We start from the raw sequence: 14,302 nt of genomic DNA, 5'->3' as shown, positions 1-14,302 counted from the left end.
GTGTGCCTTGGTCGAGTCTCAGTGTGTGTGTGTGTGTGTGTGTGTGTGTGTGTACTGTACGTGTAATAATATGTGAGCGTGAGAGAGGGGTTCGGTACAGTATGTGTCAGAGATTGCACTTAGAACTCCCTGAACTGTGAGTGTGTGTGTTTTTTCTCTCTCATGCACATGTGTTTCTTTTCTGTACTCAGAGATGCAGAGTTGCTCACAGTGTCACTGTCCTCATTTCAACCTTTTTACTGCAACTGGTTTTCTTAGCAGTTATGCACTGGATTGTATGCTTTTTAAAAATAATTGCATTTTTTGAGATTATGATACAAAAAGTGACGGACATAAAACCTACATTTGATATTTATATACATTATGTTATTGTAAAGGATATTTAAATAATGATTATTATTTTCTGCTTTGAGATAGATGATCCTAAAATGCATTTTTTTGTTCTTGAGAGAATACAAGTGACATACAAAGGTTTTAACAATACTTACTGTATTAGTAGCTAAAATGCATTCTTAATTCATTCTTAAATCTCAAATACGTTTTGCTCACAATCTCTATCATTGTGCCTGTGTGTGTTTGTCTGAGCATTTCTTTAGTCAGACCGTCACATTATAATCTCAGTATGACCTTGTAGCAGTGTGTAGCCCCACGAGGCCCATCCCTGTGACTAACACCCATCTCAACATGCTGCCACAAGCAGCTGCGCTACTGTACTCCTAAAGAACACAATATAATACACAGATGCTTCAGCACGCCTCTCATGTGGAGCCCTGTGTTGTATGTGATATATAGAGGATTATTATAGATGCATTGCATTTCCTATCTTGTATCAGATATTTATTTTTCAATATCAAGTGATACCATGTCTCTGTGATAACCGTTTTCGCCTCAAGGTAGCTTTCATCTTTAAAAATAGAGCAGTGTTAGTTCCCTCAGTAGGCACCGAAGGAGCACTTTAGGACAGGGGTAGCTCCTTTTTAGATGCAGTTTGTTTGTGGGTATATTATGCATTTATAAATGTTAAAATTATGTGTGGTTTGGCTCAGTGGGGATCCCTTTATTCCTGTTTCTTCCTTTGTGCAACATATAAACAAACCTTTTGTAAATGTTCTTCCATGTGTCGATGGTCATGGGAATAAAAGGTAAACAATGCTGGCATTTGATCAGTCTAATTTGACTAATACATGCATACATCACCTAAAAAAACTCCATACAGTAGCGCTCTCTTTTTAAACAATGAAATGCCTTTATCATAAGTGCATAGTCATGTTAGACCTAAAAAATCTGCATAATGGAGTCAAAGCAAGTGGTATTTGTTATCTTTCTCTACAATCTGCCTGGGATATTTGCATTTTCTCGTGGATCTTCTGTGCAGAGAGAGGAGAGGTCACAGTAGACGTGTCTGAGCCTTGCTGTACATCTCCTGCCTGACATCTATTGACAGTGTAGCTCACTATGGAATGCTAACAGGCAGACAGGGTGTGGCTACGCTACGTTAGCCGCTCTCACCCTGCGACCTTGGTTACACAACCGAGCGTCACTCTTTGTAGGAGTGACAGGAAAGACCGCTTTATGCCATGTCATGTCAGCTGCCTGACACCACAATCACATGACCTTAAGTCACACAATACAATACAATACAGGTTTATTGTAAATTACTTTGAAACCTCCAGACCAAAGTGCTGTACAGAGAAATAGATAAATAAAATAATCGCTCAGCTCACAAACCACAAAATAAGTGAAATTACAAAACAACTGTACCGGCCTGAAATGCCTCATTACTCTCTTTGTATTCAGAATTCTTAAAGGGCCAGTTTTATAAATATTTATTCCCCTGATATTTGTTGATGACTTGGCATCCACCAAGGTCATAGTATACAAACACTCACCTTCCCACATGTACACACACACACAGCACCAACAGTCAAGGTTAAACAAAGATAACCAGACTTTATTTGGGTTAAGGGCAGTGCAGCGTGTTGGACGTGAGCCACACACACATAGTACACACATACGCACGCACGCACGCACACACACACGCACACCTGTCAGTGTTGGCGTCTGTTCGGTCCTCCTTCTCTGTTCCTTTGTCCTCTCTGTCCTGGTCATCGGACCTCATATAGCAGGGTCTCCAGGGACAGCTGGTGTGAGCACCTGCACTCTGTGTGTGTCTGTGTGTGCATCTTTATGTGCGTGCTAATGTACATTTGTGGGGTTGGGAGGGGGGGGGTACCTGCAGTGTCCTGGCCGAGTGTGTGTGTGTGAGTGAGTGTGTGTCTGTACGGTGTGTTAAGTGTGTGCATGTGAGCACCTGTGCTGCCAGCAGGATCTGCCACAGCCGCGGTGCTGGATGACGTATGCCTGTGACTTCCTAAGGTCGTGCTGTGAACCCCGTAAGAACTGCTTAAAGCCCACTCACCTCCGTGTGCACAGAAGGGGAATGAAGTATTTGGTGCATTCAAGATACATGAAAGATGCAAACTTCTAATGTTTATTTTCCTCCTGACTTAATTCTTCTCACAATATTTGAAAGCAACTTGTTCAGAACGCAAAATCCTTTTCATTTTCTTAATTTCTGGCCTATTGCTAAACCTGAAATAGCATCGTCTAATCTTCCCTATATGCTGTCTAATCAATTTGATTTGCCTTCAAAAAAAGAAGCCTTTTTTCGTTTTGGGCTGAATGGGTAATGGAAGTTTTGAAATAAGCCCATCTCCTCGCTGATACAAAAATATATGTACTGTACGTACCAATATTAAGGCAATTTAACTAATTTACCATCAGAACAATGATGTTATAATGTAATCTAAGATATGTTGCCCTATGTGCAGGGGCATGTCCGCCTGCTGAGCCCTGTTCATCAGCTGAGTGATGAGTGACATGAACATCCTTAATTACAAACCAGTTTGACAGCTGTTTTCTGTGGTTTGATAGCCTGCATTTAGGTTTTCTGTATGTCTGCTCACTATGAAAAAACCAAACGATCCCATCCCCCTATCTGGTTGATCTTTTATAGAATAAAAAGTTTGCCACCACAATTGCAGGTTTTCTTTTGTCCCTAACCAATGAACTTGATGACTTATATAAGCAATCAAGCCATTATACATTAACCGCTTTCTCCCACAGTTAAAAGCATGACTGACAAGAAAAAGGGAATAGGTTGACTTCCTGACGCTTTGACAGGAATGAAATTGTGGAGGCGAGTGGGACTAGAAGTTTGTGTCAAGCAGTTAAATGGGGTCTCATGACACCTCTCTTACAGCAACAGCTTGTATCCCCTCGCTGTTATGCGGAGGTACAACATGTGTGTGTACAGAGAGACATCCGGCCATTATACCTGCCGTCTTCACTGTCAGATTACTGCTGGAAAGTAAATACTTTATATTTAGATGTTTGGTTCATTTTATTCTGTGTTTTCTTTCTGAGTTGATGCTCATGAAGTTGGTCTGCAAAGTGTGTGTGTTAAAATAACAGAGGGATGATATGAAAAGAAGACAATTAGCTTCCCGTATAACACTTTCCTTGGTACTGTGTGTGATGATAGACGGAGAAAAGACTATAAACATGATCAAAAGCATAATTACTATGCATGCGTGGGCTGCACATATCTTTTGAATGTTTGGAAAAAAGGAAGTGGGAGAACCCAGTTTGTGAGCACACGTGTGTACCACTTTAAAGATGTGATTTTGTGTGTGTGCGAGCCCCCCCTCCCAGCGTATCCCCCGTGTCCCAATGGGGGAATCTTAGGGGGGCGATCAAAGACACGCTCCCCGCGACTCCTGCATCTCCGGGCTAACGCGCCCCGACTGAGGAATGCTGAGTAATTCCCTCAGGTGGCAGCGGAGCGCTCTGATGTTCTGCGTTTGATTCACCCTGTCAGTCTCACTAACACATGTTGGCCCCTCACACACGTGTGTGTTCAGAGGGTAAATACTGTACATACATGCACACTTACAGAAGAGCAATGGAGGACTCCCTTCATCTGTCGCTCACTCTGTTTCTTCATGTTTTTATCCCACACACACTTCTTCTCTGCAGCACACAGCGTGGAGTGTGTGTGTGAGTTCTGTGTTTTATTCCCTCCGCTTGCATCCCTGTCACGTGTCACCGTGGTGTTGTTATGTGTTGCCCAGGAGAATTCTAGTGCAAGAGAGGAAGGATGGTGAAAGAATATGAGATCTTAGGAGATGAAAGAGGAAGAGTACCTACAAAGGATGAGGAGGAGAAGTCATGAGATAAGAAGGATGCTTGATTTGATTTAAACCTCAAATCCTCTGGTTTACGGGTGTATCAACTGCAAACATTAACACTGAAGAAATGCATTCAAATTATAGCTTTCACAGAATAAGGACATCTAAAGGTGGAACATTTCAAGTGCGACCTTGATAGTTTGTTGAGTTGACTTTGTAAAATCCTTCGTGAAGTTACTAGATCACATCATGGCATTAAACAGCTGTTGCTATTTCATAAGACGTTTAATGACATCAGGAGAAGCTCAATTAAAGTCCCGCAGGGGAGTCTCAAAGTGAGCCAGCTAAACCTCTGCAGTCATTTTACCAGACAGCAGTTTTCCCAGTGTCGTCTTAATTCTGTGCACACTGACAAAAAAGGAGCAAGAGAGGTTTTTAATCTTCGTTTCTCTTTGTACGCCAGTCTGCTTTATCTAAGATGTGTTCATTGTCTCTTTAAGCTGCCCTCCTATCTCTGCTGTCTGGGCTGTGTATGCACGTGTACTGTATGAATGGGAGTGTGGACGTGTGTGTGTGTTTATCAGCAGGGTGAAGCGTGATCGTCATGTACACAGAAGCACATTTGGGCGGTTTTAAGAGAGCTGAAGTTTGACCTGCATGATAATGGCAATGGTTAGTGAGAGAGTTACATAACTAGGAGGTAGTTTGTGATTTTGCTGTGTTGCATTTTCTGTGTTGATCTTCCTTTTCTCTCTTTTCCTCGCATACTTTTCTCAAGTTTGAATGTATGATGAGCTCTAACGACATATTGGCTCACAGAAAGGTATTGCCAAAGCTGTTGTGTATTATTCATTTAGATAATAATGAGGCCTGGTTTTGCTAAAACATTTGCCCTCAACAATACTTACGAAACAATTAATACAGGTGATACATTTCCAGATTGAAAAAGAATAACACAAATTGAGGGTAGTGCTAATAACTTTATAATATTAAGTAATATGTTTTAGATTTATAAGGAAAATTAGTTCAGCACATGTGAGGAATTTTTTTAATTGTATCTTTCATTTTAATTAATCTTTAATCTTGTGTAAATAATATGTGCTGTCCTGTTTTTCAATTTCACCCTGTTGCTGTTTAAACTACTGAATTATCCCATGGGGATTGATAAACGTCCATCTTATCTTATATGTGTCCATTGCTCATTTTCTGTTCCTAAGTTATGTCATATGTAATGGCTTGATGAAATTGTGCTTTTTGGAGAGTCTCAGGTGCATGAATCAGCATTTTATACAAACATTGTTCATTGATGGGGTCGCTTTAATAGCTCATACTGTACATGGCTGTTGTTGGTCTCTGACGTAGATGCAGGCAGGTGCACACACGGTTGTGTTCGTCCAACCGAGCTATTGTTGGACGGTCTGATGCTGGTCTTGTTGTATGCAGCCAGTGAACCCAGAGCCTGCAGAGCACTCCAAGAACTTTGCAACGCTGCACTTTCCTCAGTCCTTGGACGCCGACACTTATGATGCATTTTCAACGAGAAAAACAGCCCGTTAGTTGCAGTGAATCTTTTGCAGGAAAGCCAAGTCATAGAAAGCTTCAGTGGAATTCCCTTCTGAGGACAGTTGCCTTCTGGTGCATTTGTTCTGCTTATGAAAAAAAAATGTCTCGTCTACAAACAAAGATACAAATAGAGAACAAAGGCAGCATAAGGAAGGACATGCTTATGAAGCCAAACAAGCCCACAAGGGAGCATGGACTGCCCTCTGAGCCTCCTGTGAAACATCTGAACTAATTGAATCTCATAAATAAAAGCAAAAAGCTAATAATGTGCGGATAAATACACTGATTTGACATGAAAATGGACAGAGATATTTAAGTTTAGTATAAAATACAGTAATAACACAAGCCCTAAATACCAAGGGACTTCTTTCATGTGTAACTCTGTCTTGTAGTGTGGATATTGAGAGAAGCATTAGCCAGACGAGCTAGGTCAGGGTGCAATACTGCAAGAGATACTGACTGCTCCCTTTTTACACGCACGCACGCACGCACGCACGCGCACGCGCACACACGCACGCACACGCGCGCGCACGTTGCTTAACCCTCTGAAGGCCACACTTTGAACAGAATGTAACAGGTTCTTAACTACAGGAAACCTATGAGACTTTCAATTAATTTTCTGTATGCCAGACATTCAAATGTTATTAACGTTAACCTTATCTGGTGTTATCCAGCAACCAAATGAGTGCAGTCTAAATCCCAACAACAGGGACAGGCTCAGTTTACTTTATAAAGCATTTGTTCAAGGACTGACACCCTCTGGCGTTGTCGAACATCTAAACTGGCTCCTGAAGCTTTATTATAGAGAGCAATGCTGGGTTAATTGGTAATTTGAAAATATAAAATATAGTATGAAATAAAAGCAGTATGAAAGGGGCTGGGCAAAGGGGCTGGGCATGGTTTCATAGGTGCAAATGGACACACAACCACACACACGGAAACACACACCCAAGCTGCCAGTTTTATTGAGTGTGTGGTGTGACGGACAGGGAACTGAATCCTAGGCTGCTGAGTAGGAGGAAAAACCTGCAGTTTTGTGTTTGTGTGTTTGTGTGTGTGGGTAGATATTTGGTACAATTTTCCACAAGATGAAACCAGGTGAAAGCTTTGTCCCTGTATTCTTTCAAAACCTGAAATTGAAAGATATATTTTAATTTATGAGAGGAGGCAGTTTAATAGACTGCACTGTATAATATATTGCATAAGAGTGGTAAGAGGTAATGATTTTATGGGTGTTTAAAGCAGGTGAATGACTTCCAGAATGACTATTTCTAAGAAGCATGTACTTAATGTGCTTCATGTATTTCATTGGTTCGTGTGGTGCCTTATCGTCTGCGCTAGGTGTTAGCCTCTGGGCAGAGTATGTGTTTGGTGTGTGTGTGTGAGAGTATCTTTGTATGTGTCAATGAGTTTGTGTGTGTCTTTCTCTCTCTGTCTGCGGCTAATCTCACATGTCATTCCTAATATTTTGTTGTGTCCATTTATGAATGTATGTTCGAAAACCTCTCCATGTTATTGACTGTTTTATACCATACTGGATAGTGGACTCCTCTAAAAAGGCTGTCAGGGGCCACTAGTGGTCAACAACTTCAGAAGCAAAAGCAATTTTAGCCAGGCTAAATAATTGCCTTACCTTTCTAAACATTTGAGCCTTTTTCATTGCTCAAATCTGCCATCCAAAGTGCTCTCTTGAACCAGAGTGTCTGCAGATGAATCCCTCCCCTCATATGTTCTGATCCACCAAAGCATTGCCCTATAAGAGATATATTCATCTCTATTTGTGTAATCATCGTTTCCATCTTGACTTTAAGCGAGGGACAGTGTTGTGACACTGATAAGAGTGGATACATTTACAATCCTAATAAAGTTTTTAATCTACCAATAATATTTTAAGCCATTTTGTACACAGAAACTGAAACACGTGTTGGTATATTGACCAAAATGGAAATATTTAGAAAGCTTGCATTGATAATATTGTGTACTTATTTTTCAATTTGATTTTCTTCAGATATTTCCTGATTTTAAATAATTTTTAATGATTGCATTTTCAATATTTAACTCAAAGTTGAGCATGTTTAAAGCAACATCGACTTAAATGGGTGATGAGTTTCATTTGAATTCACATTCAGGTAACATCCTGTACAGCATGACGGTCACAAGTCAGAGAGCATGAAGCAGACGGTATGCTGATCTTGTGAATGACAACACTCTCTCAAATACACACAGCTTATTGTACATATACTTTTTGATAACAACATGTTATATAATTACTGTGCCTTCTCTGCTAAAGCTGTGTTATCAAGGTATTCATCTTGTGTGTTCAAGTCTTTTGTTCTACTCTCTGTTTTGTTAGTGTGTGTATGAGTTTTTATCCTGTATGTATTTATTTGTATACAAGATGTTATACAGGTTTCACATGCCTGCATGCCCGCGTGAGAGTGTGTTTATTGAGTTTGTCTGAACTTGGAACAAACAAGATAAAGTGTGCTTTAGTATCATGCCTGTCCCCAGGGCCTCGTTGTCACATGACCTAATTTTGTGTTGCCAAGACGATACCTTGTGTCAGGGTTCAACCTAATGCTCCGATCCGGCCCGTGACCTTGGTACGTGTTTTTGTCGCTATGGTAACAGCCTCCGGGGCTACTGTAAGTGAGACGAGTACGCTTGACGCTCGCATGGAGCATTTAGTTCTGTGCTTGAGCATCAAATGAGGCACTTTGCTACATTTATTTACCAAGAGAAGATTAACTCGCTCCATTACAGGAACACCCTGCAACAAGGTCATAAAAATAGATTTACACCTGCGTGACACATGATACCAGAGTCTTATGCTCCAAGCTACTGCAAAATCACTGGAGTAGTTTGATATGAGGAGCTTTGCATTGTAGTTGTAAACGGAAGATTAGGGAGTGCTGAAACTCTTAAGTGTTTAACTCACTTCTTAAATAGTATTTATGTTCTTTAATTATGATAATCCAGAGTAGAAAAAAGAGAAGTGGGGTACTGTTGTAAGAGAAGTGTTTTAACAGGACACAAATACATTGTATTTATGAGTTTATTATTATGGTCAACTAACAGTTTATATAAAAGAGCTTTATGGAACTGCATTGAATCAGTGTGTCACATGTTTATCTGTGCTTTTAAGGAAAACACATTAACCACTTTAGCTCAGAATTCAATTTAACATTAATTCTCCATCAGGCTAAGAACCAAACATCAGAAAAACCAACAACAACATTTTGTTTCTAGAACAATACTAGTTTGCTTTCCATTTAATCATATTTGCTCCCAGTTTACCGGAGGCATTTGGTCAAAGGGAGACATTGTCCTCACCAGATAGTTAACAAAGTTTATGAAAGAGACCTTAATGCCTCCTAATGTTTTTCTTTTTTCTCTCTGAGGAGGACACACGCCTCAAAGCAGTGTCTCATGCGGGTAAACAAAGCGTGGTTGCCATGCCGATAGGGCGTTGGTATATAAATAGCATGGGTGTTTGTTCTGAATAATCCTGAGAGAGAGAAAGAGGTAGGGAGTTGCAGGGAGACAGTGATAACTACAGTTAAAAATCTAAAAGTACAGACAATTACAGACGCACATGCATTATAACAGACCTGTAAGAAAAAAAAGATTTCGTCCACTATCAGATACTAACATACAGATGTTACTTTTAAACCTTGTGCTCTGGGGGACTCTGTCAGGTCAAGCCTATGTTTGCAATTAATGTGCATCCAAAAGGCAACAGTTTGCTTCTCTTATAAGAGAATTAAGAGAGTGTTGGTATAGCTAAATGTTGCAAAAAGCACACCCATTGATGTTGCTTTTATGTTTTTCATCAATGTCAGTGTTGAAATATTAATAAACCATCTTGGTAACATTATAGAGCTAACTGAACAGATGAATACATTCTTCATTTGGAAAATAACATTTGGCTAAAGGTTAAGCTGATGATTGTTATCACATAGCAGGGGTTCTGCTTATTATGCAGTGATAATTGAGCTATTGTAGAAGAATAAAAAGCCATATCAGGAACACTTAGAAAATGGTGTTAATGTTTCCGCTGTGTCTCCCTGTAGGGAATGGTGACAGAGCCTGCAGACAGACAGACGTGGACAGACAGGCATCCGGAGTGCTGCCCTCCCATTGGTGGAGAGATCCAGACTTCACAGCAGGAAGTGCAGCTCCAGTCGGTTGGCAGCTCTCCACTGAGCAGCAGGCCCCACCTCCTCCACCCAGGAAGCTCTGCCCCCCCGCTCAGGTAGGGAGAAGGCAGAAAGAGTCTAACCCATAATATGTGTTTGGTTCAGATCAGATAATCACATACGCCCCTTTCACACCAACGCAGTTCCCGTTCTAGCTCCGTGCTCATGCTTTTCTGGTTCGGAACCGGTTCTTCTTTTCAGCCCCCTTTTTGTTCACACCGCCCAGAGCCAGACTGGTGCTGCCACTGCTGCACCATGACGTCACCGTTTACGTCGCTGATTTTCTCCCCAACGGCGCTCACTACAACAACAGTGGGGGACTGCGTCGGGTCGATGATCGTGTTGGTTTTAATCATGACTACTTGTTGCTATCCTATTGTGGCATAAGCCGTTTTCTACAGGCACATTTTACCGGCGTAATTTTTCATTATGATTCTACTTGTGATAGTCGGACATGACAACCTGTGCAGCCCATGTATTGATTCCATCCGATAGCCTGCTCTCCACAATGATAGATAACAGCAAACGGATGGTCAAAGTAAGGTACAAATAAACAGAATCACACGAAGCCTGGTTAGTGTTGCCTGACTTTATAAAGTGTGTGTGTGGTTGCTTTCTAGTCACTTTGCTCAGCGCTACTGCTTGTTACAACTTTTATTTGCCGTACTCGCCTTTAACTGTTAGCTCAGGTTAATCTCGCCCCCCTCCGACATAAGCGTGACATATGCGGTTCCTGCTTCTAGACCGACAATGTTTTGGTGCTTGAAACAAACCGGATTCCGGAGCTTAGAGCTGGCTCCGCTGGGGTGTGAACAGGAAAAACCAGTGCTTTTCAGGCTCTAGCTCCGAACCGGCCCTGGAACCACATTGGTGTTAAAGGGGCAACAAACGTTTGGTTAGTTTGTCCAACCAACAATCAAACTCTGCATTCACATCACAAACAAACCGCAGCACAGTGGAGCTTTTGTGATAACAAAACATAAACTGCTAATTTTAAACTACAGTATTTACATAGTGGTCATATAAGCTTGCATAAGAGATTGAAATACTAATGCAAGATCATTTGGTAACCAGGCATTTCCATAATAATTAAATTTCCCTGATCAATCAGACTGCCAATAGGAGTTGTAACTTTGCTGACAGATCATATTTCAATTATTTTGTCAAAAAGCCATGGAATCAAGTGACCACAGAGTGATTATGCAATGAGTACAAGACGCTTCTTTTTCAGCTGTTTCTACATTTAAAAAATGTTTTTATTACATACAAACTCTAGTTGTAGTGTTGCGAAAGTACTTTCTTTTCATGAGCTCTTTCATGTGACACCAGATAAAAACATGAGATGCAGCGAGGTGTTGCATGACATGCTGTGGATGAGCAGAATAACAGATGTGAAAGGGACTGTAGATCAGCAGACTTAACTGACTTTTCTTCACAACAATGAGAGGCATTATCACATTGTTTTCAGATGATCCACTGACAAGAGAAAGAGAACATTATTAGATTGGTAAACCCAGCACTAGTTATCTTATCTGCTTTAGATCTGCAAAGAAGACCAACAAATAATTGCCATGGATTAATCATTAAACATATTTTTCATACAAAAGGCAGATGTGTTCATCCCTATCCCATATGGAGATGTCCTGCTTTTCTTTGCTTTACAGTATATCATGAAACCCAAAGTCTCTCGGTGTTGTACTGACAAAAATAAATAAATGTAAAGACAGGGATGGACATATTTCACAGTTATTTGACATTTTATAGAACAAATGATCGTCATATTAATCCATAATTTAATATAGTTTTGGCTGCAGTTAGCTGTCAGTGTTGGAGTTGTAACATAGCATAGTCAGAAGAACTGATGTGTGTTTGTGTCTGTGTTTTCCTGTAGAGGATAAACTTGTCTGGGCCTGTCTGAGCTCCCCCCCCCCTCTCTTCCTCCATGTGATTTGTCTGATTGTATCCTTTGCTTTCCTGACCTTCCCACTGATGTCTTCTCTCCCTCTAAACTCCCTCCATTTCACTTAGTCTCTATCCTCTCTTTATCTGAGCTGCCTCCTCTCTTCCTTCTCTCTGTTTCCTCACCCTCCACACATCAGCCCTTTATCTCCGTCTCACCAGCTGTGTGCTGCAGCTCTCCTATGGGGGAGAGTAGACTGAATAGAGGGGCTTACTGAGGACACTGAGAAAGCCAATCCCTGCCTTTTCGTCTCCTCTCTCATGTCCTTTCCTCTGTCCTAAGACTCGGCTGTGACCAATCCCGTGTCCTCTGCTTTCTGCTGCTCGTTGTGCCTTCAGCATCTCAGATTTTGAAGCATTTCAAGACAGGATATGAGGTAAAGATATTTCACAAAAACAGAAAATACAGGCTGGATGTTTTTACACATTTCCATGAATTTACAGATATTCAGACGATGAATTGGTTCAAATAAATCACTAAACTCAAAGAGAAGTGTCTTTGGAGTCTCTTACGAGTTGCAGCTGCTTTTGACGAAACATTATTTTGTTTATACCCTTCAGAAATATATGGTTACACTTGACTCACCAACAGCATCATTAGATTTGCTGCCAGCCTGCCTGGGGACTTATCTTCATAACTATACAAATATGTTTTGAAGTACAGACTAATTAGTTAATTAAATTAATGATGTACCAATTCAGAGAGGGGAGGTGTACATTTAGGAGAGCTTCTGAGAGAAAGTGTAAAGGAAAGGTAATATACAGATGAAAGAAGGGAGATAAATAAATGAAATTTCAGAATATAAAGTAGTCTTATACATTTTGTTTTTGTTTCTTTCTCACTCACAAAGATCCCACCTTTCCTTGCCCTCCGTCTCTCCTCCCTGTCTCCTCCTTTATTCACCCGTCACTCTTGCAGAATGGTGATTACACATTTACACTCCCGGCTTCTTTCTGCCTTCATTCGCTTTTGTAAATGTACCGTTGACAGTTGTTTTTCTCTGAGCAGAACGCCTCAGAAATGAGCAGATGGAGGGCTGACAGTCAAACAATGACGCTGGGCGGTAATTCCCCGTGATCAACACATGTCAGAAAATGGCTGTTAATGGAGGGACCATATAGAGTCGGTCAGCCTCCTCTATAGGGGATGGATCCATATTTGTCTAAGTGCCTGTTGAAGATGTAGTCAGAATACAATCACTTAAGCTTTAACAAAAGCGTCAGGATGTTCGGCATGTGCCTTATGTTCTCTCCTCATGGCTTACAATAAGTGAAACTGTAGAATAAGCTTATGTTACAAGAGACAGAGCTCACTGCATGTCATACATACATATTACACTTTCCCTTTGAATGTGAGTAAAGGTAGTGCTCCTCGAGTGTGTTAAAGGTCAATCCTGCTTGTATGAGTGCGTGTTAATTAGACTCTGGTAAACAATGCATGGCATGACTATTAAACTTGTCTGTTTTTTGTTCTTTTTAACTTTAGGGAAAGAACTATTTTACTTTTTGTGTAAAGCACGGTAATACAAAGATTATCCAGAAGACTATTTATCTTATATTGGTTCATCGCACAATGTCTATACTTAGGGGGAAAATTACATGTCAATATTGTATTATTGACATATGGTTGTAGACTGGGATTGCTGTTTTCAGCCACATTTGAACAAATATTACTATTTTAAAGAATGGGGTGATTAAACAAATATAATTAAATGGTGGTTAAATGTGCAATTATGATAATTTAGTGTAAGTTAGTTGAGTTATTTAATGGTCAGTAACAGGTTTGCCCAGCCATGTTTTTCAAATTATTTACACAAATGTCTGGGAATATGTTACTAAGTGTACTGGGGCCGTATTCACAAAGGATTTTATCTTACCGCTAGGAGTGCTCCTAACTCGCGCTAAAACATTTTACGTAGGAGTTTTTTCTTAAAAGTTATTCACAAAGCCGCTGAGACCTACTCATACTAAGGATAAATCACTAAGAGTGAACTAAGAGTGACGCGCCGTTGCTATGGATGACGTCGATTCTCGTGCATGAGTTTAGAAGCGGTCAGTACGGTGATTGGTTGTTCAGAGTAGGCGGTCTCGGTGAAACTCATCCGCAACATCCCACAAACGAGCCCACTAAATCACCGAAAAACAAGGAAATAGCCTAGGCTAGAAATGTATTCCTATCAAATAGTTATGGACAGTGCAGTTAGCAGAATACACGCATGATGATAAGTTTGTGCAGACCACGATAATGACGTTGTATATGCACGTTAAAGAGAGAGAGCAAACAATAAAAATACGTAAATTGCATTAAATCGAGGAGGCAATTAAAAGCACCCTGCAAACTATTATCCAATGAGCATATTTCCAGCACTTAAACACTTTCAATAACAGCCC

At 40.6% G+C, this 14,302-nt stretch overlaps 1 protein-coding gene across 1 annotated transcript in view; it reads left to right on the top strand.

Moving 5' to 3' along the window:
* The window catches only part of atxn1a (ataxin 1a), a 93,350-nt gene that overhangs the window by 16,988 nt on the left and 62,060 nt on the right, over positions 1-14,302 (top strand). Inside the window, exon 2 of the mRNA XM_010777435.1 lies at positions 9,827-10,008. The gene's annotated coding sequence lies outside the window, so the exon portion shown is untranslated. The remainder of the gene's footprint in view (positions 1-9,826; positions 10,009-14,302) is intronic.

Source organism: Notothenia coriiceps, unplaced genomic scaffold, assembly GCF_000735185.1.
Source record: "Notothenia coriiceps isolate Sejong01 unplaced genomic scaffold, NC01 NC01_scaffold00018246, whole genome shotgun sequence".
In the NCBI taxonomy this organism is placed as follows: domain Eukaryota; kingdom Metazoa; phylum Chordata; class Actinopteri; order Perciformes; family Nototheniidae; genus Notothenia; species Notothenia coriiceps.
The sequence above is the reverse complement of the archived record's forward strand: the minus strand, read 5'-3'. Positions and strand labels throughout refer to the sequence as shown.